The sequence below is a fragment of the Peromyscus leucopus genome, chromosome 18, assembly GCF_004664715.2.
Source record: "Peromyscus leucopus breed LL Stock chromosome 18, UCI_PerLeu_2.1, whole genome shotgun sequence".
Taxonomy (NCBI): domain Eukaryota; kingdom Metazoa; phylum Chordata; class Mammalia; order Rodentia; family Cricetidae; genus Peromyscus; species Peromyscus leucopus.
In genome coordinates, this window is record NC_051078.1 from 12,157,504 (window position 1) to 12,181,594 (window position 24,091).

Consider the following 24,091-nt stretch of genomic DNA (forward strand, 5'->3'; position numbering starts at 1 on the left):
CGCACTCCAGACCGGCCTCGAGCAATTTCTTCTGTCTCCACGGCTTCCCCCCTCCATCCTCCAATGCTCCCAAGAGACTCAAGACACCACACACTCCCAAGGCAGCCGTCACGTTAAGCAAAACAGCCCCAGGAAGCAGAGGCAGACCACAGAAAGAAAAGAACCGAGGCTCCCCCGGAGACAGCAGTGCGCTAAGGTAACCATGGTTTTTAATCTCCGCAGATACACTCTCTATACCTGTGCGCGGCTTGTACAGTATGTTCAAAAGAAACCCGATAAGCGCTAACAGATGGGCTCATTCTGGCACTTTCTTATCGAGCACCTCTGACTTCGCGGCTTTCCAGAACAGAAAGCATCGCTGAAATTGAAGCCCAGAAGCTTGATTTATACACTTAGCCTAATGAACCTTGTCAAATATCACTCCCAATCATTTCCCTCATCATTCATTCACACCTGGCCTGGCTGTAGCACACGGACGGGTGATTTAACACACTGACGCTTCTTTCACGTCTCACCTTTTTTCTTAGTCCTGAGAACCGCCATTTCGGCTGTCATTTTCTTTCAATGGCTGCCATTCAGCTGGCTGCCATAAAGATAACCATCGCTATCTGATTTCTTTGGGACTAACTTTCACACAGTAGAGTGGAACCGCATCTTTTATTTACCTTGGAAGAGCGGAAAGGACTGTCGACCACTGGCCTGACACAGGAGTCTTCTCTCTCATAAAAGCCAATACTCAAGTCCCGTCCTGGAACCTGACATCGTTACATGTAATCATCACAGTCCCCCCAGGTATCTGAATGCCCAAGTGTTTGTTCCACAAGACAGTCAGGAACCAAGGTGTAATCAAGACTCTCATTGCTCCCAAAGGACTGCACCGTGAGTCATACTCCTTTCTTGGCCAAATGACACAGATACAGGGGGACGGAGCAACATTTTGTCTCCTGAACTGTATCATTGCATTAAATTACCGCATGGCGCTACATGTTTTCCCTCTCGGGTTTTATAGAGCAGGCATTAGCTCAAGGAGGTAAAAACAAATCTCAGAAAGCACCAACATGTAGAGCAACCCCGATGGGGAGCTCAGAACCTCCGAAGGAAATGGAGTGGGCAGAACGTCCTCACAGTGGCCTGCCTGGGAAACAGGAGCCAACGGTGGCTCCAAGTAATGACACCATCTTTTGTTCTCAGGCTCATTTTCCTGCCTGCATCCTGTCACCTGCTTCGTCCCTAGGGGGTGAGGTAATAGGTGATTGTCACCTCTCTCAATGAGTCCACCTGGTTCACTGAAACTTATCTCACAATGAGCAGCGAGTCAAAAGATAGGAAGGACGGCACGGGGCGGTCTTATTTCTACAAGTCCACCACTGTCAACCCATGAAAGAGCCCATTGGCTTTCCTTACACTGAAAGCATTAAGTAGGAGGAAACAGGGCCTTCCAGAATGTTCAAATATGACCTGAATTAAGCTGATGTTTACCCATCTTATTTCAGGTCTTTTATTCAGGTTAAACGTATAAGATCCAAGTCTTCCCCTAATAGGTGACGTCCTTTCTTAAGCTCATAACCTGACGGGAGTTGGAATCATTTAGTCACATGTGAAGTCGCGGTCTATCCACCGCGTGAACGAAGAGTGGAGAAATCTTCGTTTTTCCCTGTAGATTCCTGCTGGGAAGCAGGAGTGGCATCCACTCCCATGTTTAACTGTGACTCGGAGTTCGGGTACTCTCCCCCCACTGGTATGTAGCTAGAACAGTCTTTGCTGAGCCATGGGCTTTAGCAGGACAGAAGCACATGCGAGAGCCTTCTGCCCGGCTTGGAATCTGGTTCTGCTATGTTCCCTGTCTGGTCTTGGGAAAGTTCACTAATTCCCACCTGAATGTCTTCTCGTTTGTAACGTGGGCCTAACGATAGTACCTATGGGCTGGGGAGACGCTCGGTCAGTAAAGTGCCTGCCACACAAGCGTGAGGACTCAAAATCAAGTCTCTAGGCCCTACATAAAAGCCACATGTTATGGCATGTCTCTGTAACCCCAATACTGGCTAAGGGGAACAGAAACAGGCAGAACCCTAAAACCCACTGGCCGGCCAGCCTAGCCCAACTGATGAGCTCCAACTGATGAGCGACTCAGACTCGAAAATAATAAGTTAGAGGTGACCAAAGAAGACATCTAAAGTTGACCTCCACACGCCCAAATGTGCATATGTACCCACGTTAATACACACACGCACGCACACACACACACACACACACACACACACACACACACACACACACACATATATATGCGCACGCGCATGCGCGCACGCACTCATGCATGTAAATAGTACCTACTTTGTGAGATAAGTGTAAGAATGCACTTAGCTAATGTAAGTAAAATAGTTAAATAGTAGTTGGCTAATTGTACGTGCTAGATATTATCATTAGTATATTCTACAGACCACTGTTATGTTCAAGAGATGTTTCTGAGGAGATTGAAGTCTACAATGAAGTACAATTGAAACAATTTCACACGGCCATAGTCATCAAATCTGCACACTAGGACACAATCTTCTCCCAGGGAACTTTGCTGGCTTTGGTGGCATTCTCCTCTTGATGTGTGGTCGGCCATCCTTTTGCACTGGCCTCAAATGTGACCTCAGCCATGCTGATGTCCTTTTCTTAAGTTCTATCGAGCATTTGGTTATTGTTTGCAAGAAAAATACAGAATTGCAGTCCAACAGCCTAAGTGTGCGTGTTCTCTTCATGTTTGTATTGCTTATCTCTATGAAAATTCCAAAGACTAATTAAAAGGTATTCTATTTTTGAAAAGAAAACACTTGCTTTATTCCTAGCCTGGAGTTTCCGCCAAGCTGGGACAAACTCCTTAGACTGTCAAATGCCTACTTAATAAATAAGCCATAAAATAGATTTCTCAGGCCCCAAGCACAGCACCCAGTCTGCAAAAGTAATTACGGGATTATGTTGAATCGTCTGCAAAGAATCCAACGACAGTGACTGTAATGATGGTGTTCCTGTCGTTGGGGTTGATGGCCACATGTGTAGCGTCACAACGGTCCAATGAAGCTGGCGTTTATCCAGCTTGTTCCTGGTGTTTTGTTCAGACCAATCCGTAAAGCTTCCTTTCTGTCTCTCTGTCTCTGTGTGTGTCTTGTCCCTCTCTCTCCTCTCCTCCTCCCCCGTGTGTGTCTGTCTTCCTGTCTGTCTCTCTCTCCCCTGTCATGTGTGTGTCTGTCTGTGTGTCTGTCTGTCTCTTTCCTCCCTCTCTGTCTGTCTGTCTCTCTCTCTCTGTCCTTCTCTGCATGTGTCTGTCTCTCTTTCCTCCCCTCTCTCTATGTGTGTCTGTCTGTCCCTCTCTCTTCCTCTCTCTCTGTCTTGTGTGTCTGTCTGTTTCCTCTCTGTGTGTCTGTATGTTTGTCTGTCTGTCTCATATCTGTGTGTCTGCCTGTCTGTCTGTGTGTGTGTGTGAGTATGTGTGTATGTGAGTATGTGTGTGTGTGAGTATGTGTGAGTATGTGTGTGTGTGTGTGTGTGTGCATATTGTGTGTGTGAGTGCATGCACCTGTATGTCCTTATAGAGGCCATAAGGTTTCTCCTTTATCACTTTCTATCACACTCTCTTGAGGCAAGGTCTCTCCCTAAATCTGGAGCTCTTGCTTTCTGGCTAGGTTGGCATCCCACAAGCCCCAGTGGCCTCCCTGTTTCCACCCCCTCTCTCCCCAGTGCTGTGGTGACAGGCCCACATGAGACCCCACTTGACACATGACAGAAGGGCTGATCTGAACTCAGCGGACCATGGTTGCCGGCACACACTCCTAACCACTGAGCCGTCTCTCTAGCCTCTCCCTTCCTTTCTTAACCTTCATCACTGGAAGGTGTGAAAAATCATGCAGGCGTATGCAATAATAATAATAATAATAATAATAATAATAATAATAATAATGAGTTCACAGCATAAACAAAGAACAGAGACATCTTTATTTTTCCATGCAGATGCCTGATGTCAGGCTGGCTCGGACGTTGGCAAGGTTCATGTCAGTGAGAAGCAGAAGGGGCATGGAAGCAAAGCTAAAAGAGAGCCGGGCTACTGTCAGGCCTGGTCGCCATGGCCGCTCCTCTGTCCTTCATTCTTGAAAATAAGATTATCACAGAGGCCACCGAGTAGACGCTTTACTATAATCCAGCTCGTTTTTTTTTTTTTTGTTTGTTTGTTTGGTTGGTTAGTTTGGGTGGTGTTTTGTCTTGTTTTGTTGTCTTTTGTTGGAGACAGGTTCTCTCTATGTAGCAGTCTGGACTCAAGTTTAAAGCAATTCTCCTGTCTCCGTCTCTGGGGGACTAAGATTACGGGTGAGTGTCACAACACTCGACTAGTTTTAGCTTTGGATTCAACTCCTTCTAGTTCTTATAAGACCTCAAGAACTAAATGAGGCTTCATCCAGCCTGGTTTGGGTCATCTGTACCCTACAAAGGCTGGGTACAGCAGAGCCCAGTGATGGGCATTTGCAGTAGTAACCACATGAGGGGGGGGGGCGGGATATGCACAGGAACACCAGGAGCTTACCTAAAGAGAGACGTCAGCTCAAAGGTTTCCGCTTCCAGGCAGCCAACACGATGAAAAGTGGTACCCAGCAGAAGCCCCAGGCCCTTGAGCTGAAGGCCAGCTGACGTCCAGGCAGTCTTTAGAATCACTCATGCTGGGGCTTAAAATCCAGCTTGAACCACCCTGAGCACAGACATTCTAAAGACAAGGGCCCTTGTCCTCAGGGACCCACTTCACAGCTACGCTTGTCGCTCTTTCTTTGTTAAAGAGGCTTCGGGGGTAGCATCGATGATGATGACGACGACGACGGTTTCTTTCTTCTTGAACATTCCCAGGCACGTGAGGAGATGGGCACTTAACTACATCGCCTCCTGCTAGGAGAGAGAAGCTAAGTGACAGTACACGCTTTACAAGGGGATTATTTGAAGGATGGGGGGAGTTGAGGGGGGGGGATCCATTAAATCCCGTACCCTGGCCCAGCTTCTCTTGCTAAGTGACTCAGGAGTGTGCAGGGAAAGGGTGGAGACAATTCACCGCTAACATAATAAGCACTAACAGCTACCGGAGAACCAGTTCTGGGTGGCCTCACGGCAATGTAACTGACTTCCATCGCCGCAGGGCAGGTCTTCATGAATTAGCTGAACACTACTTGATATAACTGGGGAAATTCACTTAAAATACTCATTAGCTAATTAACATGCCCCGTGGCTCCAGATTAAGTGCCATATAAAGAATACATTGTCTTCACACGCCAAATCATCTCTCAAGAGGACAAAGAATGACAGATTGCTTCTTCAAATTCAATCCATATACAAAATGTTTATTCTAGAAATAACCTAGAGGTATGGTAGCACACACCTGTAATCCTAGCACTCAAGACATTTGGGCAGGGTGGGGTGGTAAGTTCAAGACCAGCCTGGGCTACATAGGAGGCCCTGTCTCAACAAACAAACAAACAAAAACAAGTATTAAAAGGAAACTCGGTATAATATCCATCTGAATCTCTGTAGAGTAGAAGCTGGCGCTCTGGATTTGATGTCACATGTCTTCAGGAACTTAGAACAAGGCGCTTACGGCAGTCTCCTCGTAATCGAAGCAGAGACGCTGAAACCTGGGTGATTAGTAGCAGTGAGCTGGCAACATTAAGTTGTCCTGGCTTCTCCCTGCTGATATTAGTATGGATGAGGAATAGCATGTTAAAGTGGCAAAGACTGGACCCACATGCAAGGTGGAAAGAAGACCCAGGCAGGAGAAAACCAAGGGATAGCAAGCCATGAGGTCCAGACCTGCAGCTACAAGGCTGAGTGAATGGAGGGTATATGTTGCGGGCAGGGCTAGGGGCATGTTCCTGGAAACGCCTAATAGTGGAAGCATCAGCCAGGCGGTAAAGAAGCCTAAAGATGGTTAGAGCAGGACTTAGTTGTTGTGGATATCGCTCTATATAAATAAAACACTGATGGCCAGTGACCAGACAGGAAGTATAGGCAGGACAAGGAGAGAGGAAAATTGGGGAAACAGGAAGAAGGGGGGGAGACACTGCAGCCATCACCAGGATAAGCAGCATGTAAAGACGCCGGTAAGCCACCAGCCACGTGGCAAGGTATAGATTTATAAGAATGGGTTAATTTAAGATAAAAGAACAGTTAGCAAGAAGCCTGCCTCGGCCATACAGTTTATAAGTAATATAAGTGTCTGAGTGATTATTTTATATGTGGATTGTGGGACTGCGGGGCTTGGTAGAACCTGGAGAGAAGCCACTCCAGCAACACTTAGTCACCTGGGTGACAGTCCTTGGGGCTGTCTAGGGGGAAGGGAGGACCCAGAGAAAGAGGTGGCATAGGTCACTGGTTTCCATGGTGATGACTAGACTGTCATCATCAGAGCATGATGGTGTGAGGAGTGAGGCTATGACAGTGATATCTACTAACATCAGCCCACCAGTCCTCCCCAGGTCCTTGGTGTTTACGCATTCATATTCATAGTTCTTATGAAGGATGGAATATTTTTCATTTTGTTTGAGATTTAGGAACCCAAATGGGACCAATCTAAAAAGACATTATGTCCAAAAGACTGCTTCATTCTGAAAGTATAAACTTATAGGATAATCTACATGAACACTGTTTTATTGGTGCTCATGATGAGAATTTTGAGCAAATTCTCTTTGGAAAATGTATTATCATTCTCTATTGGGACACTAGAGGGGGAAAAAAAACTTGTTTCTAACAAAATGACTTCTGTTTCTCCTTTACTTACATGAAAGTAAAAAAGCAAAAAAAAAAAAAAATCCCATTTTATCAACAGCTCAGCGCTGTTCTCCAAATTTTTCGCATCAAAAACTGTGGGCCTGTTTTGCTTATGTGTTGTTTTTATTGTGAATGACGCTCTGTGGGAGTCCTTTTTTTATGAGCAATGTGTCACATTCATTCTTTCATCGTCCCTCTTCCATTCAACTGATCTCACAACTCTCCTTCAAACACACCCTCACAGCCAGCAGGAGGACCTGTGACTGTCACCAGACAGGCCTCAGCAGGACACTAACAGCTGTGAAGAAGTCTGAGGAGGCATCGGAATCCTCCGACACGCTGGGCTGTAAGCCTGCCTCCCATCTTCCGGCAGGGTGGCCAGGCACCACCTAGTTCTCTAACCTTAACTGTCTCCGTCTGTAAAATGAGATTATGTGAGTATGGTTTTCTTAGAGCTCGTATGGGGATAAAACTAGGTGATATACATCAAGTGTTCAGCAAGAATTCTTGTTAAGAGTGTGAAAATCCACAAGCTCCTCCCTCAGCTCACATCCTCTCCCGTAGTTCCCACTCTGGATCCGAAATTTACGGTACTAGCTAGGCTGTCCTCTCTGTTCCCATCTTGGGGGTAATGAGGAAGACTATTCGGAATATTTGTTCATGCCCAGCCTTGGTGAGGACCTCGGGAAGTAGCTAAGGGGCTGCAGACTCAAGGCCAAAGTTTCTGTTTCCGCAGTCCAAGCCCGTCAGCCTTGGGCAAAGTTGGTCAGCTCACACCTCAACTTCGCTTCTGTAAAATGTCACTGCAAATGCCCGCTTCAGAGGGATCTGTGCTTGTTGTGCTGCTAATGCATGTGAAAACTGCCCTAAACAGGAGTACAGTGCGCAATACATGCTCAATAAAGTATCAACAGAACACGAACGTGAGCTAAACATTGCCTGCCAGCCTCACTTTCTTAGAATTTAATGTCAGCTTTATGATTGGTGGATCCTCCGAGGCCATTTACTAAAATCATGGGCTAGAAGAGTCTTCGTTGACATGACAAAATGTTCCTGATCTTTTATTTAGTGGAAAGTATTTTACATCCGCGTTACTCTTTTTTCAAACTATACACGTTCATAAAACTATAGGGAAAAGGTCTGCTGGGATTTTGGCAAAATGTTAACCATGATTATCTGTCACTTTTGGCTGTGTAAAGGAGGAGAAGGAAAGAGAGAGTGATTCTCTAGTTTCCACATTCTGCATGAAACATGAATCTTTTTCTACTTGGGGTCAGAAACGAAATATGAAAATTTAAAGGCAGCTATGGTAATAATAAAAAGTACGGTCTGGTGAGTCTTAACTGACTAAAGATTACAAAGGATGCAGAGCTCCGAGCACAGCAGGGGGCAGGCACAAAGGAAGGATCGGTGTGGGGTGGGATGGGGGGGGGGATCAGGGTCAGAGAGAGGACAAGCTTTAAGTCAGAGCTAGGACTCCTTGGGAAAGAACCTGTCCTCTTCCAGCACGTGTTTCTGGGACTAAAGGAAGCCAGGACATGGCTGGACCAGGCAGGCCACAGGCAATCAAAGTTCATGGGTGAGCTGATAGGCTTCTGAGCTCAGGAGGCATTGAACCAACCACCTTGTCCTTTCTGTCTCAGATCCACAGAATGGTTGATTTACACCCTGGCTTATGCAAAAGCTGGAGGACGATTGAGCGGGCCTCTCTCTCTCTCTCTCTCTCTCTCTCTCTCTCTCTCTCTCTCTCTCTCCTGTGACTTTCTTGATGCACTCCCTTCCAGTGAGCAATAAGCCAAAAGCTGTCACCACTAGGTGGCATGCCCCAAATACTGTTTAACTTGGAAACTGGTAGAAGAATTGGCCAGGGAACCTGCGGCAGCCTTCCCATCAGAGGCTTTGAAAGTATAGGCCGGATGAAGACTATTGAAGGTTTTCAGTTTCTCCCTGGTAAAGATAAAGGGCATCCAGGAAAGCCACACCATCACCACCCTGCACCCTGCCCTGACCCCAACACACACTCCTCTCTAGAGTGATAAATTCAGTGTGCTTCTTCTCAAAGGCACAGCAGAGAGTCTCATCAAGAGACCTTTGTCTCCCCCTCTCAAGTGCCTATAAGCAACCATCTCTTTTGCTAATCAAAATAAATGTCCCTTATAATACTCCTGAAAGCTAAAGTAGATCGTGTAAAAAGGATAGCATCCGGTCCTAGATGTAAGACTAGTGTTAGTTGAACTATAACAAGAAGGTCCCTATGTAGGGTCTACTATATTTGAAGGACAAAAATGGTACCCAGACCAAAAAAAATCTATCTGACCTTGGCATCTCTTCTAAACATCAGTGGTACTTTTAGTACTCTATATTAAGCTATTTGTGATTTGAAGCTTACATGGGTTTCTTTCTCTATCTCTTTCTTTCTCTTTTTTTCTTTCTTTCTTTTTTATTCTCTTCACCTAAAGTTCCATGCATTGGGTCACCCTATACAGAATGGGTTTGGGGCTCAAGCATGGTGAGGGACACCTGTAACCTCAGCCCTTAGAGCAGTGGTTCTCAGTCTTCCTAAGGCTGCGACCCTTTAATACAATTCCTCATATTGTGGTGACCCCCAACCATAACATTATTTCTGCTGCCATGTCATCACTGTAATGTTGCTGCTGTTATGAATTATAATGTAAAAATCTGATGTGCAGGAGATCTAACATGAGACCCCCTGTGAAAGCGTCATTCAACCCCCCCCCCAAGTGGGCCTCGACCTATGGGTTTAGAACCACTGCCTCAGAGCTGTAGCAGGAGGATTGCTGAGTTCAAGATAAGCCCGGGCTACACAGTGAGTTCCAAGCCAGTCGGGGATACACAGCAAGACCTTAGTGGACAAAACTCAAGACAAATAGGGCTTGGGGTGGGTAGGGATGGATTATTGTGGAGCATTCGGAAAGTATAGGACAGGAATGGGTTGTTGAACTTGAAGACACTGAGTACAATGAGCCAATAAAGCTCACAAAACTCTCGACATTTTTCTGTTTTGTTTTCTTTCCTCCTCCCCCTTCTCCCCCTTCTCCTCTTTTTCTGCAACACAAGGAGTTTCATTACGAATAAGTAAAGCAAACTAAAGCAATTCCTGCTTAAGCACACTGAACTAACTTCTATCCACACTGAGTGATCTAGATCTGTGTGCTGCATGGTTTTTCTCCTCAGCCACTGTCCTCAAGATGCTGAGAAATCTTAGGCTATGCAAGTGTGGACTCAAAGCCCAGCCTCATCTGCAATGTTGTGGGAAAGAACTACACATGATGAGACAGTGATATACTCCCATATGCCACTCGGACAGCGCCTGGGGAAAGGGAGTTGCCGGGGTATCTATACTGGACTCCGGGCATTTTAAAATGGGAATCTGGAGTGGCTGGAGAAACAATTAAAAGAGGACCCAAAAGAAGTAAATGCGGCAAGGTATTTTCTTGCGTCGTGTACAGATGTGCCTTGGGTTATCTGTGCCGTAAATCTCTGGTGATAAAAATGTAAAGAAATGCAGGCCCTTGGTATTGCTGATCAATAACTCTAAAAGGAGGGCCTGGGGAGATGACTCCGTGGGTGAAGTCTTTGAAAAGCAAAGGTGAGGACCCTACATCGGATCCACGGCAACCGGATCAATATTGGGCAGATGTGCTACCCTGCCTAGAGTCTTAGCGCCCCTGCAGCAGAGAGAGGGTATCCCTGGAGCAAGATGGCTAACTTATTAGCCATATCTGGGAGCTCTGGGTTCAGTGAGAGTTTCTGCTTTAGTGAATAAGGTAGGAAGTAGTCAAGGAAAACTTGCACTATGAATCTTTTGCCTCCACATAACTGCACACAAATGTGCACCCACACATGCAAACACACACCCTACAGATATGCATGCAAAAAAACCCCAAATATTTGAATAGGAAATTTCTCAGATACCCTTTTACTTAAAGAAAGAAAATGTAGGAGATGTGACAGTAAATAGAAAGGTGAGTTTGTTTGTGTGGTTTTTTTTCTTGTGACAAGGCTCGACTGTAACCCACAGTGGCCTGAAACTCCATGGGTATCCCAAACTGCCCTCAAACATATGGCAATGTCCCTGTGGTTCAGTCACCAAGGTGTTGGGATCTAGGTGAATACCATCACACCTGGCTAAGAACAGATTTCTTTTTAAACAAACATATGGTTACATACAAAAGGACATCACCTCTTTCAGTGCAGTTACTGATCACTCATTTTGGTGATGCAAACCATTTTGGTACCGTCCCCATTTTAATTGGTTTTAATATCTGACACATACACTTTGAAAAGTTACAAGGCTAATAAAAATATCATTTATTTTTAAAGTGGATTCTATTTGTTTATAAAACGAAAGGCTATTTGGAGCTAAATTTGGCCAACAGGTAGGAAAGATCATAGTAAGGATGACCCTCTTCGGACAAAATGGGGTGGACTGTGACCTACCAAATGGATGATCTCTGGTCACAATGGTCCTCGACCCCCGCTACACCATTTGATTAGCTTTGAGGATGTAAGCAAGTCAGAACAGGGTCACGTGTTTCATTTTCATGATCCATAGTGGTTCTCAACCTTCCTAATGCTGTGACCCTTTAATACAGTTATGCATGTTGTGCTGACCCCCAACCATAAAATTATTTTTGTTGCTACTTCATAACTGTAATTTTTAGTAATCATAATGTAAATATTTGATATTTCTGATGGTCTTGGGTGACCCCTGGGAAAGGGTTGCTGAACTCCAAAGGGCTGAAGGTGATAACAATATCTACCCAGCAATGATGCTATGCCATTAAAAGAAATATACATGGTGGTTCTAGTAGACCAGCAATAGCAGGCACAATGTCGATAATCACAGATTCGTAGCAGCCACAGTAAATATGTGGCTTATGAACTCAAAGAGACTATTTTAACAGTAGGTAACCTCCTCCATAGAGTTCCAGCTTTGATTAACTTGCACGTGCCTTCTGGCGTGTTCTATCTTCTTAGCTGCTGACAAACTAGCTCTTATTTCAGTTCAGGTGACATATGTTTTCCAAAGAGCTCCTCCAGGCTGTGCAGATATTCAAACAGAGTTTCTGCATCCATGGTTTTAAGTCATCGTACCAATATAGTAAAGTTAGTCCAGGTTCTCTGCTCCCTAGCCTTGTCTAATTGGATGTCTTCTGCTCGTATACAATAGGAACGTATGGGGCTAATGCAATCATTTGAAGACTGATAGGACAATTCGAATTAGTCAGGGACTAAGGCAGATCTACTCAATCAAAGCCAACAATTTAGGGCTGCTAGGGTTAGGTTACCCACTAGAGATATAGGGGTGAGCAACATAGAGCAGGTAGACGGTGTTTGGATTCTTTTTTTTTTTTTTTTTTTTTTTTTGGTTTTGTTTTTTGAGAGTGTTTCTCTGTGTAATTTTGCACCTTTCCTGGATCTCCCTCTGTAACCCCGGCTGGCCTCGAACTCACAGAGATCCACCTGGCTCTGCCTCACAAGTGCTGGGATCAAAGGCGTGCACCACCACCGCCCGGCAGTGTTTAGATACTTAAAACAGCTTTCAGCTTATGGATGCATATGTACATGTGCACAGAGAGAGGGAGACAGACAGACAGAGAGAGAGAGAGAGAGAGAGAGAGAGAGAGAGAGAGAGAGAGAGAGAGAGAGACAGAGGCGGAGAGAAACACAGGCACAGAGACAGAGACGGGGAGAGAGAAGGAAGGAGGGAGATGTTAGAAAACCATCTAAGATACTGACTGCCAATCACAGTCGCCGCTGAAGCACAACCATTATGTTGTTCTGTTCACACTGTCTGAGTTACCAGTGCAAGCACTGTCTTTTCAACAAGTAAACAGAAGTTAAAAAATCAACCCTTTACATAAGCCAAGAAACTGCATGGTTTGTTCATTTCTGTATTTTATAGCGGCTATGTGAAATCTTTATACTTACCTCTTCACTTAGGAAGAAAATTAAATCATCCCCTTCCACATAGGACTTTTCCCAATCCCCAGCCATGAATTACTCCTAATTTCCCTTGTACACACACAATAACAGCTGTACAATCAATCAAGCCACCCACGTGCTATGGTGGTGGACTGTTAAAACGCTTGGCTAAATGAACTTGATCGTGGAGGGGTTATCAGGATCTCACCATCTGACTGAGCAACCATTTCCAAAGCTGCTCAGCAGAATCTGCAGCCAGGCAGCAGAGTGGTCCAGCATCCTCATCCATCAGTGGTGTGTCTCACTAAGCAATGATCTTCCCCTGTGAACACCAAGACACATTTTCCTCTCTGAAGCTCATTGCTGTGTGCCCAACTCTAGGGAGCAATATGCCCTTCAGTTTTAACCTTGCCAGAGAACCCATCAGTCTATCAGGAAGCATTTATTAATCATCTCCCACATTCAAGGTACCATGATAAATTCTTTGAAGCATGCCAAGAAATATAAGAGGTGGCTTCTAACCCATGAGAGTTTATTGTCTAGTTGGAGAGATGAAATACATAACAACTCAAAAGGTAGAATCAGGCAAGGCAAGATATTGAAAGTGACAAAATCAGAAGTGGGAGCGGAAGGAAACTAACATTTATCAAGTGCCTGTACGTAGAGCAGGACACCTTTCCTGCTCACTCAATCATCCTGCCAGACCTGCTCTTAACTCCATTTTATAGACTCAGACATTAGGGAGGTTGCATAGAATCACATGAACAGATAGATAATGCCAGAGCCATTATCCAGTCGGTCTGATTTCAGGGCTCTGCTCTCCTGCCTCTAAAATATAGACTTTCTCAGGATATATCACACTTCCCACTGAAAATTAATGCTGTAAGCATGATCTGAAAAGACTCACCACTGAGCAGTACTGTAAAACATCCATGCATGAAAGGCAAAATTTGAGGAACTCTTAGAAAAGGTTAAAAACCGGGACGGGAAGAATGCTCTGCGGTAGGAAGAAGGAAGCATGTATGTTCCTTCCACTTGTGAGGCAGTGTCTGCACAATGGTGCAGAGATGGAAAAGGTCAGCATGATCCTCAGATGAAATAAAGGTTTTGGGGACCAGCTAGCTATGAATCAAAAGCAACCACCCCCAGCATGGGACTGGCACAGGCCAGAGTGTCTCGAAACCTTTTATCACCAGGCGGTGGTGGCACACGCCTTTAATCCCAGCACTCGGGAGGCAGAGCCAGGCGGATCTCTGTGAGTTTGAGGCCAGCCTGGGCTACCAAGTGAGTTCCAGGAAAGGCGCAAAGCTACGCAGAGAAACCCTGTCTCAGGGGGAAAAAAAAAAAAGCAAAAAACAAACAAAAAAAAAAAAGAAAGAAAAGAAACCTTTTATCACTCCTTAGTAAGTCTTGGTGTCTGTCAGATTCATCATCCATGTCAGTTACAAGCCATCTGGATGGATGGATGGATGGATGGATGGATGGATGGATGGATGGATGGGTGTGGGGGGGGTTGGATGAGTGTGTGTGTGTGTGTGTGTGTGTGTGTGTGTGTGTGTGTGTGTGTATAGATGGGTGGATGGGTGGATGGGTGGATGGATGGGTGGGTAGAAGTGTGGATGGATGGATGGATGGATGGATGGATGGATGGATGGATGGATGGATAAATGAGTGGATAGGTGGGTACTTGGGTGGGTGGGTGGGTGGATGGATGAATGTGTGGGTAGATGGATGAATGGGTGGGTGGATGGATGAATGGGTGGGTGGATGGATGAATGGGTGGGTGGATGGATAGATGGATGGATGGGTGGATGGATAGGCAGGCAGACTTTGGAGTAAAATCCAACATTAGTTTTAAAAAATATATATTCAAGGCTTTTGCTGCAATGACTTGTTTGTCATGGGAGGTACCATGGAATCTGACACAGCAGGAAATTGTAAGCTGTTTTCTTTCTACTCTGGTGGTTGCTCGGGGTATGGCTTGAGAAGGACCAGAAGAGTCACATCCATGGTGGACAAGGAGCCTGTACTGGTCCCCTAGAGATGATATCGGTAGTCACCCATCTTCTCTTGTGTTTCTCAGATTGACTAATAAATCTCTCAGTGAGAATTCCCTGTGTTGCTTCACATTGCTAAGTCACTGTCAACTTTACTCTTTGTCCCCCACCCGGTATCTGACCCATTCGTAGATCCTCTTGTCCCTACCTGGGGGGCGTACCCAGAATCCAGCCATGTCACGGCCCCCACTGCCACACCCTGCCGAGTTCACCACGACTTCCCTGGCTCATTGCCATGACCTCTTTACTGGTACCAGCTCCCTCACTCGCCTCCTGGAGTCTATTCTCAACAGAATCCAGAGCGCTGGGGTTAAATCACACACCAGACAATGAGGTCCTCGGCCCTCCACCCCCTCGGGGAAACCCTTTCCCACTCGGAGTCACAAATGTCCCACAGAGCCTACAGATCTTTCCTCCCATCTTCCCTGACTCCTTGTTCTCACTGTCCCCAGCCACACCCCCTTCTTCCCCTCTTCTAAGTGGGACACTTCTGAAGGGACTCTGACCAGCTCTAGCGCGACAAGCATGGTTCTGGCGGGCTCTGCCCTTCTCCCCATTCCCTCTGCTTTGCTAACAACCCTTAGATGACATCCCTAAAGCTGGTCACCAAGGTCCAGTCCCTTATTTGGCCACTTCCTCCTCCTGAGGCTGACTGCCAAGGTCCAGCTATCAAAGTATTGAAGTCCAGCAATCAGAAGCCCCCTTTGGCTCACCTAATTAACATTCCCAATTTAAAATTAAACACCTCATCCTAACACAGGCTTTCCCTTTTACCTTTCTAAACCGCCATTTTCCTACGGGCCACATCTGTCTCCTCTCTATCCAGACAGAGGCTGTCTTTTGTCCTCTGGGACAAATACCCCTGCCCCCTCTCCCTTGTTCCCTCCCCCTTCTCCCTCTTCCTCCATCTCCTGTCTTTTTTTGTCCCTTATTCCCGACCCTCTGTCCCCTCTGAAGCAAATAAATCTCCTTGGTGCTGAGAACTTGGTCTTGGGGACCCTGAGCCGATACGTTTCCTTTCGACGTCCCTCCTCTTCCTCGGGGTGACTGGGCTTTCTACTCTCTTTCCCTGGGGTGCCCTCCCTCAGACAGTCATGTGATGCTACCCTCCTCTCTCCCTTCCAGGTCACAGCTCAAAAGCGACTTTTTCAATGGGGCTGTTCCAATCCATCCTGCCGAGCCAGCCACGCTTACTGTGTGTTACACATGGTGATCGTCCACCTCCTTACACTAAAGTGTCGATTGCAGGAGGCAGGATGGGTTTCCTTCACTGCCAGCACTTCAGATGATGCCCGAGGCAAAGCTGGTGGGGGGGGGGAGCCATATGATAACCTTGGTTCAAAGAAGTTTTTCTTTTCCTTTTTTTTTTCTAGTTTGTTTATTGGTGGTTGGAGGTTTTGTTGTTATTGTTTGGTGGTGGTAGTGGTGGTGGTTTTTTTGTTTTGTTTTTTGTTCTTCACTAAGGACAGATGAAGCAAAACTAAGAGGAAAAAAATAGTAAAACAGCTGCAGAATTTCCAAAACATTATCTCTCGAATTTTAAAAAATCACATTTGGGGCCAGAGACATAGCTTAACAGGTAAAGGAGCTTGCCACAGACCTGAGAGCCTGGGTTACATCACCAGAACCACGTGGTCAAAGAAGAGACCTGACCCCTGCAAGCTGTCCTCTGACCACCACCCATGAACTGTGGCACACACAGTCTCTTTCTCACGCACACAATAAACTAATGAATGCAAAAAAATAAGTAAATCAAAGTAAAAGTACGTTTGAATTTATTGAATACCATCTATGACCTACAATTATAAGTACTATTGTTACCTATATCACATATATATAATGTATAATATTCATAAATTATAATTACAAATATTTTAATTGCATAGTAAAATCTCTAGAAAATACACACTCAATTATTAGAGGGTGGTAGTGAGGTAAGGAAATGGAGGGAAACTAGCTTTTGCTTCACCTGGCTGAACTCTCACTCCATAAGTAGAACAAATTTAAAATGTCAGTACACTATTTTATAATTTAAAAAGGGCTCCAGGTGTGGTGGTGCATGCCTTTAATCCCGGCAGAGAAGACAGAGGCAGGAAGGTCTCTGTGAGTTCAAGGCCAGCCTGATCTACATAGTGAGTTCCAGAATAGTCAGAGCTACACCGCATGACCCTGTCTCAAAACAACACACACGCACACATACACGCACACACATACATACACACATACACGCACACACATACATACACACATACACGCACACACATACATGCACACGCACACACATACATACACATACACGCACACACACACATACACACACACACATGCACACACATGCATATGCACACATGCACACACACATACACACGCACACGCATATGCACACATACACACTGTACAACGATGTGGTTTCTATTGAACGTCCTCCATTTTTGTTTCACTTCTCACAGAATGGTTTCCTCAGATTTGGAACCTGGATTGCCTGAGCGCCTTGTCTTCTTGGGAATCATTCTTGGTTCTCACAGAAACCAAGAAATCATCATTTCTTGTTCCAACCGATACAGTTATGAAATAGGAAATATTGCATAAAAGATGGTCAGAGTCCCCCATTTGGGGGTCTATCTTTGTGTCCCACACATTCTTAAGATTCCTATCTCCTTGGCATCTGGGATTTCCACATCACATCCTACCAACAGGATGCCGCCGCCCCTTGACAGGCGGCAGACCAGCAGAGATGCTCTGTCATCCCTCCTACAGTTTCACAACACAGTCTTTCCCCTTCTGCTGGGCGGATGCCCAGCAAGACAGTATGGCGCATTCTCAGGAGCTGAAATGCTCTCTATCCTGTGAGGAAAGGACGCAGAATGTGGGGCCCCTGGGCCCCGGCCCATGTTTGTTGTTCAATTGGGCAATGTGGACAGTGGTTCACAAGGCAACACATCCTCCACCCTTGGCATGTGAGCCGAGGGGCTGGCTGCAGAGAGATGCTCGGCTTCTCAGTGAGCACGCCCTTTCCTAGGCTGGGCGGCACAGGAAGTCGGCTGGCCGGCCGGGTGAGAGGAGGCACTGAGCTGTGAGAAACACACCATGTGGGGGTGACAAAGATCTGTCCCACCCCCTCACCTAAAAGACTAGCTCAGAACGTGTTTTCTTCTTCCTCACCAGTGTGGGAGCCCACAAGGGTTTCCTGGTGAGAGCTGAGCTTGCTTTACCCAGCAGGGCTGCATTAGAGGATGGCTGGACCATGTTCATGGTCACCAGGTGTTTGGGATAGTCTGCACTTGGCTGTGCTGGGGGGAGGTCCTTTGCTCCACCCCTTGGCATTCCTTTCAAAAGCCCTTTAGTAGAGACAGAAGGGGCTGGTGGGTTTGGAAAACCCAGGCCCTCCCGAGGCCGTCCTGTGTTTCTAACGGTCTCTCTATATATCTGTCTATCTACAAATTCCTCATTTCTCCTTGTTCAAGGCTTTCCAGGCCTTTTCCTCCAGCTTTCTGCTCTCCCATGCACTTTCTGTTCCCTCCTATGCTGACCTTAAGACAACCATGTTCATTCAGCAGAGCTGTACGTGGGAGTTCCTTTAAGAGTGTATGTCTGCACAATTACATGTATGGCACAGAGTGTGTGTGTGTGTGTGTGTGTGTGTGTGTGTGTGTGTGTGTACATGGCATTGGGGTGAGTTATTACAGAGTGTTGTGATCCTTCCGCTTTCTTAAAGTCAACAGGGGGGACAGAGGAGCAGGTGTAGAGACCTGAACCCCAAACCCTGGCCTAGCAGAAGCTTGTGCCTGGTGATGCCTGCCCTCTCCCTCCTGACACTGATTTGTTTGAAGTTCTTCTTTCAATCCACTCACCTTTTATAACAATAAGAGGGAGCTGGTCTCCCTCACACCAGCCCTCTCCCTGACTGAGTGGCATGATGTTTATACAGTCATGTTTTCGTACTCATGGGAGGCTGGGTGTAGGAGTTAACTGCTCGCAGCCCACACTGCACACAAGGAACCCTAGCATATAAGACGTTCAGCTTTTGTTGATCAAGCCATGCAAGTGGAAATAAACTAGACAGCACCTCCCTCTCCCCTCCCCCGCACAATTTTAATTGGGACAGAGGTGATCAGAATACACAGTTTCAATTAATTGTTGGTGGAGGGTACAACCTTGCTAAAACTTCTTGGACAGGCAATTTTAAAACATTTATCAAAGTCAGGTGGTGGTGCACGCCTTTAATCCCAGCACTCAGGAGGCAGAGGCAGGCGGATCTCTGTGAGTTCGAGGCCAGCCTGGTCTACAGAGCAAGTTCCAGGACAACCGGAGCTACATAGTGAGACTCTGTCTCCAAAATCACCATCACCAATAACAACAACAAAAATATATTAAAAAGCCTTAAAGGTTTTCTTGTCTACCAGTAAACCCAGTTTCGCAATTTAGTCTAAAGAAACACCAGGTACACCTAAAGACTGTTGTTCCCAAGATCATATTAACCAGGATAGAATACTTGGGTGTCTTTCAAAATAGTACCTCAGGAGGACATTTAAAAAAAAACAAAGTCAGGCTTGAACCTGTAATCCTAGCTCCTCAGAAGGACGGGGCTACAACGTGAGTTCTAGAATTATGAGTTCAAGCACAACTTATCGAGACACTACCTCAAAATAAAAACCTAAGGGGACAGACAGCTCGACCACGGATCACTTGCCTGCCATGCGCAAGGCCCAAGCTTCAAGTCCCAGTGCACTGGGAAGATGTGTCTCTGCCAAGGCACCTTCTGATTGGTTTAATAAAGAGCTAAATGGCCAATAGCTAGGTGGGAGAGGATAGGTGGGACTTCTGGGGAGAGCGAGAGAAACGGGGGGGGGGCGGGACACATAAGTATGGAGGGGCAGTGACAAGCCACATAGCAGAATGTAGATTAATAGAAATGGGTTAATTTTTTATAAGAGCTAGTTGGGATCCAGCCAAGCTTTCACAATGAATAAGAAGTCATTATCTGGGAGCTGGTGGTCCAAAGAGAGTTCAACTACACAGGACCTACCCACCCACCCCCCCAAAGTAGTGTCCCTGGTAAAGTCCAATGAAAGCCCAATGCAATACATCATATGCCAAAATACAGTCTCACATAAAATATGCATATGCATATGGAAAATATAGTGTGTGTGTGTGTGTGTGTGTGTGTGTGTGTGTGTGTTGATATTTTGTGAATGCTCTAACAAATAAAGCTTGCCTGAAGATCAGGGGGCAAAGCCAGCCACCAGTTAGCCATAGAGGCCAGGCAGTGGTGGCGCACGCCTTTAATCCCAGCACTAGGGAGGTGGAGACAGGAAGTGATATGGCTGGGCAGAGAGAGGAATATAAGGGGGGAGGAGGCAGACGCTCAGTCCTTTTGGCTGAGGAGTTGGTGAGGTGAGAGGTGGCTGTGGCTTGTTGCTTTGTCTCTCTGATCTTTCAGCATTCACCCCGATATCTGGCTCCAGGTTTTTATTAAGACCAATTAGGATTTGTGCTACACGTATGTGTGCAAAAAGAGGGGCAAGCACTTCCTTTCTCCCAAGGGACTCTCTTCGCTCCACCCTGGTCCCTGGCTGTAGCAGGAATCTTAAAAGTTCTTATTAATAAAAGCAAATCTGGAGCCAGGTATTGGGGTGAATGCTGGAAGATCAGAGAAGCAGAACAAGTCACAGCTACCTCACTTCATCAGTTCCTCCGCTGATCCTCTTTCCTCAGACTGGAAGCCTCTGAGTCCTCATATCCAAATGGCTCTCAGCTGAACTGCTGCTCAAAAGCCTGAAGCTTAACCAGTCAAATGCTTCTAGTTTCTGGTCCTCACGCCTTATATACCTTTCTGCTTTCTGCTATCACTCCCTGGGATTAAAGGCTCACTTTCTGGGATTAAAGGAGTGAGTCACCATGCTTGGCTGTTTCCAATGTGGCCTTGAACTCACAGAGATCCAGAGGGATTTCTGCCTCTAGAATGCTAGGATTAAAGGCGTGTGCTACCACTGCCTATCCTCTATGTTTAATATTGTGGCTGTTCTGTCTCTGACCCCAGATAAGTTTATTAGTGTGCACAATATTTTGGGGAACACAATACCACCACACTTGGCTGCTTCTTCCCCCTCCAGGCTCTAACTTCCTCCTCTTCCCAAATAGTCGGTGTCCTTTTAGGCTCCTCCCCATCCACCCTTAGCTCACTACGCCCACCTCATCTCTTTTACATCCTTGCTATGCTGATGATCCCGAGATTAAAATCTCTCTCTCCATCCTCTTCTCCTGGGCCCCCAGCATATATCCACGTAGCTACTAGACATGCTCCCTCAGATATGAAACCTTTACTTACTCGGTTTCTCGTATCCAAATTTAATTGACACTGCCTTCCGCCACCCCCACCTGCACAAACACCACACAGCCGCCCCTTCTTTCTCATTGCACCCCACCTCAGTAAATGGATGGTCACTTCACCGGTGTTATGATTTAGCAGCGGAAGTTATCTTGGCGGATTGAAGGCAAGGAACGCCACAAAGTCACGCCATGCAAAAGATCTCACGAGAGAGGTTTATTAGGAGAGGGGGGGGGATTCAGAGGCTGCCTCCAAGCAAGGTTGGGAGGGAAAAGAAGAGGGAGAGAAGGCACTGGCATTTTATAAAGGGGACAGAGCTCATGCACATGGGGAGAACAGAAGATTTGTGGTGACAGTGGGAACATATTGAACCTTGGCGGCCGATTGTCACCGAGGTCCCTGAGGGCAGACTGGTGGAGCGCCTGGTTGCTTATAACCAGATGTGTGTGGGACCAGCAGCTAGGATTCTATCTTTTCCTGGCTTTCCTCCCTCATAGCTTACAGCCATCCATGAACAAGTCTCCTGATCTCCACATTCAAGATGTACACCAAATCCGCCTTTGTATCAGCCTCTCCCCACTTGGCTTCTACACGAGCTTCCGGAATGAGTCTCCAGAATCCACAGTGGCTGTCCACAGCCCAGTCTACACAGCAACTAATAATCATTTTAAAAAATAAGATAAATCAGACGAAACGACTCGAAACCTCTGACCACTGTGTGAAGTTACGTGGGCGTGATGACATGTTGGATGAGACGATCCTTATTTTATGCTAGATTCTTCTCCAGGATTTATCAAATGTCTAAGAATAAATGCATCTCACTTCTGCCAGTAAAATACTGAGATGTTTTAAAAGAATTAAAATATAGTTTTTAGCCTGGCATATAAGAAGTTTGTCTTCCATGGATCAGCACTGGCAAACTAATGTCCAATAAGCTAGAGGGAGGAATAAATTCCAACCCCCCAAAAGCCATTGCAGGGGACAATGGAGGAATGTCCCAAATCAAGGAAGCAAATACACAGTACTTTGTTTAGTTAGTTAGTTAGTTAGTTAGTTAGTTAGTTAGTTAGTTAGTTAGTCTTCTCTCATATGTTACATCCCAACTGCAGTTTCCCCTCCCTCCACCCCTTCCGGTCCCTACCCAACCTCCCCTCTTCCCCAGGGCCGCTCCTCCTCCTCCGTTTCCCTTCAGAAAAGAGCAGGCCTCCCAGGGATTTCCACTGAATACAACATAACAAGTTCCAATAAGCCTGGGTACAAACCCTCATATCAAGGCTGGATGAGGCAATCCAGTAGGAGGAAAGGGGTCCCAAGCACAGGCAAGAGTCGGAGACAGCCCCTACTCCCACCGTTAGGCGTCCCACAAGAACACCAAGCTACACAACCAGAACATAGGCAGAGGATCTGGCTCAGACCCATGCAGGGTCCGTGACCGTCAGTTCAGTCTCTAGGAGCCCCTATGAGCCCTGCTAAGTTGATTCTGTGGGCTGTGTTCTCCAGGTTTCCTCAACTTCTCTGGCTGCTACATCCTTGCCCCCCCCAACCTTCTGTGGGGGTTCCCTGACCTTGCCTAGAATACACAGCACTGTAAAGCTTTCTGTCTCATCCCTGTCCACAGAGCTGGACCTCAGACCCTTCTTGTCAGAGGTGAGGCGGCTATCGTTCACTTAGAATTAACACGTAAAAGGAAACCTATTTGTCATCTAGAGTTAGAATTCTATGTGAGGGTTGCAAAGGCAAATGATTGTGTTCTCTTTGAAATAGACATAATGGGTATTTTTATTCCCCTGTTAAATGGTACAAAGATCAAAGTCACACTACAGCATGACGGTCACCTCATTGCCACACTCCTTGTGATGCCGGTAAAGGTGTGGAGGCTCTGAAAGATGTTAGAACCACACACCACAGTATAGGTGGAAGTGTGTGTGTGTGTGTGTGTGTGTGTGTGTGTGTGTGTGTGTTGGGGAGGTAACAGGAGGGGCGGGGTTAGCCCAGAACCTGAACACAGAAGGCCACAGGTAATGAGGAATTTGTTACGGTTGACAACTTTGAAAATAAATAATGATGAAACAGATGAAGTCCCCAAGTTTCATAACGAGAAAGCCTGTGTGCTCTTCAGGGGCAGGCCTTCCGGAGGCCAAACATGTTTGCTGGTTACCATAACAACCACGAACCATCAACATCTCTCTGATGTTGCTACTCGGAGGAAGCTTTTCTTAGGGACTTTCAAGACTGTAAAGACCAGACCACTCAGCTGGCTTCAGCATCTTCTCGCACTTCCCTGTGGCTTCCTCCACAGTCACACACAGGTTCGGTGTCCAGAAAAAAGGAAGTGTTCCTGTAAAGGCCACAAAGAGAGCACACATTTCCTCTGCCACTTCATCTGTCTGAGATAAACTGCTTCTCCACAGCCCGCGCATCAGTTCTGATGTTGTCTTAGGGTTTCTATTGCTGTGTTGCAACATTGTGCCCAAAAGCAAGTCGAGGAGGAAAGAGTTTATTTGGCTTATGCTTCCATATCATTGTTCATCATCCAAGGAAGCCAGGACAGGGCTCAAACAGGGCGGGAACCTGGAGGCAGGAGCTGATGCAGAGGCCATGGAGGGTGCTGCTGACAGGCTTGCTGCCCATGGCTTGCTTAGCCTGCTTTCTTATAGAACCCAGGGATTACCAGCCCAGGGGTGGCACCACCCACCATGGGCTGGGCCTTCTCACATCAATCACCAATTGAGAAAATGTCTATAGGCTTGCCTACAGCCTGGTCTTGTGGAGGCGTTTTCTTAACTGACGTTTCCTCCTCTCAGGCGACTTTAACTTGTGTCAAGTTGACAGAAAACTATCCAGCACAGAGGCCATTGAAACAATGGGAAAGCCAGTCCCTGGAAGGTAATGGTGGAAATCAGTATTGGCACCCCCTATTCCCAGAAAAATCAATGTGTCCCTTTAAAACGTAGGGTGACAGCCGACAGGGGTT

At 46.3% G+C, this 24,091-nt stretch overlaps 1 non-coding gene across 1 annotated transcript; it reads right to left on the reverse strand.

The window, feature by feature from the left end:
* Positions 1 to 9,948: 9,948 nt before the first annotated feature.
* On the reverse strand, positions 9,949 to 10,149 carry LOC114693346. The gene has a single exon (XR_003734536.1). It is a non-coding gene; the product is annotated as a small nucleolar RNA SNORA73 family (small nucleolar RNA).
* Positions 10,150 to 24,091: the final 13,942 nt, after the last annotated feature.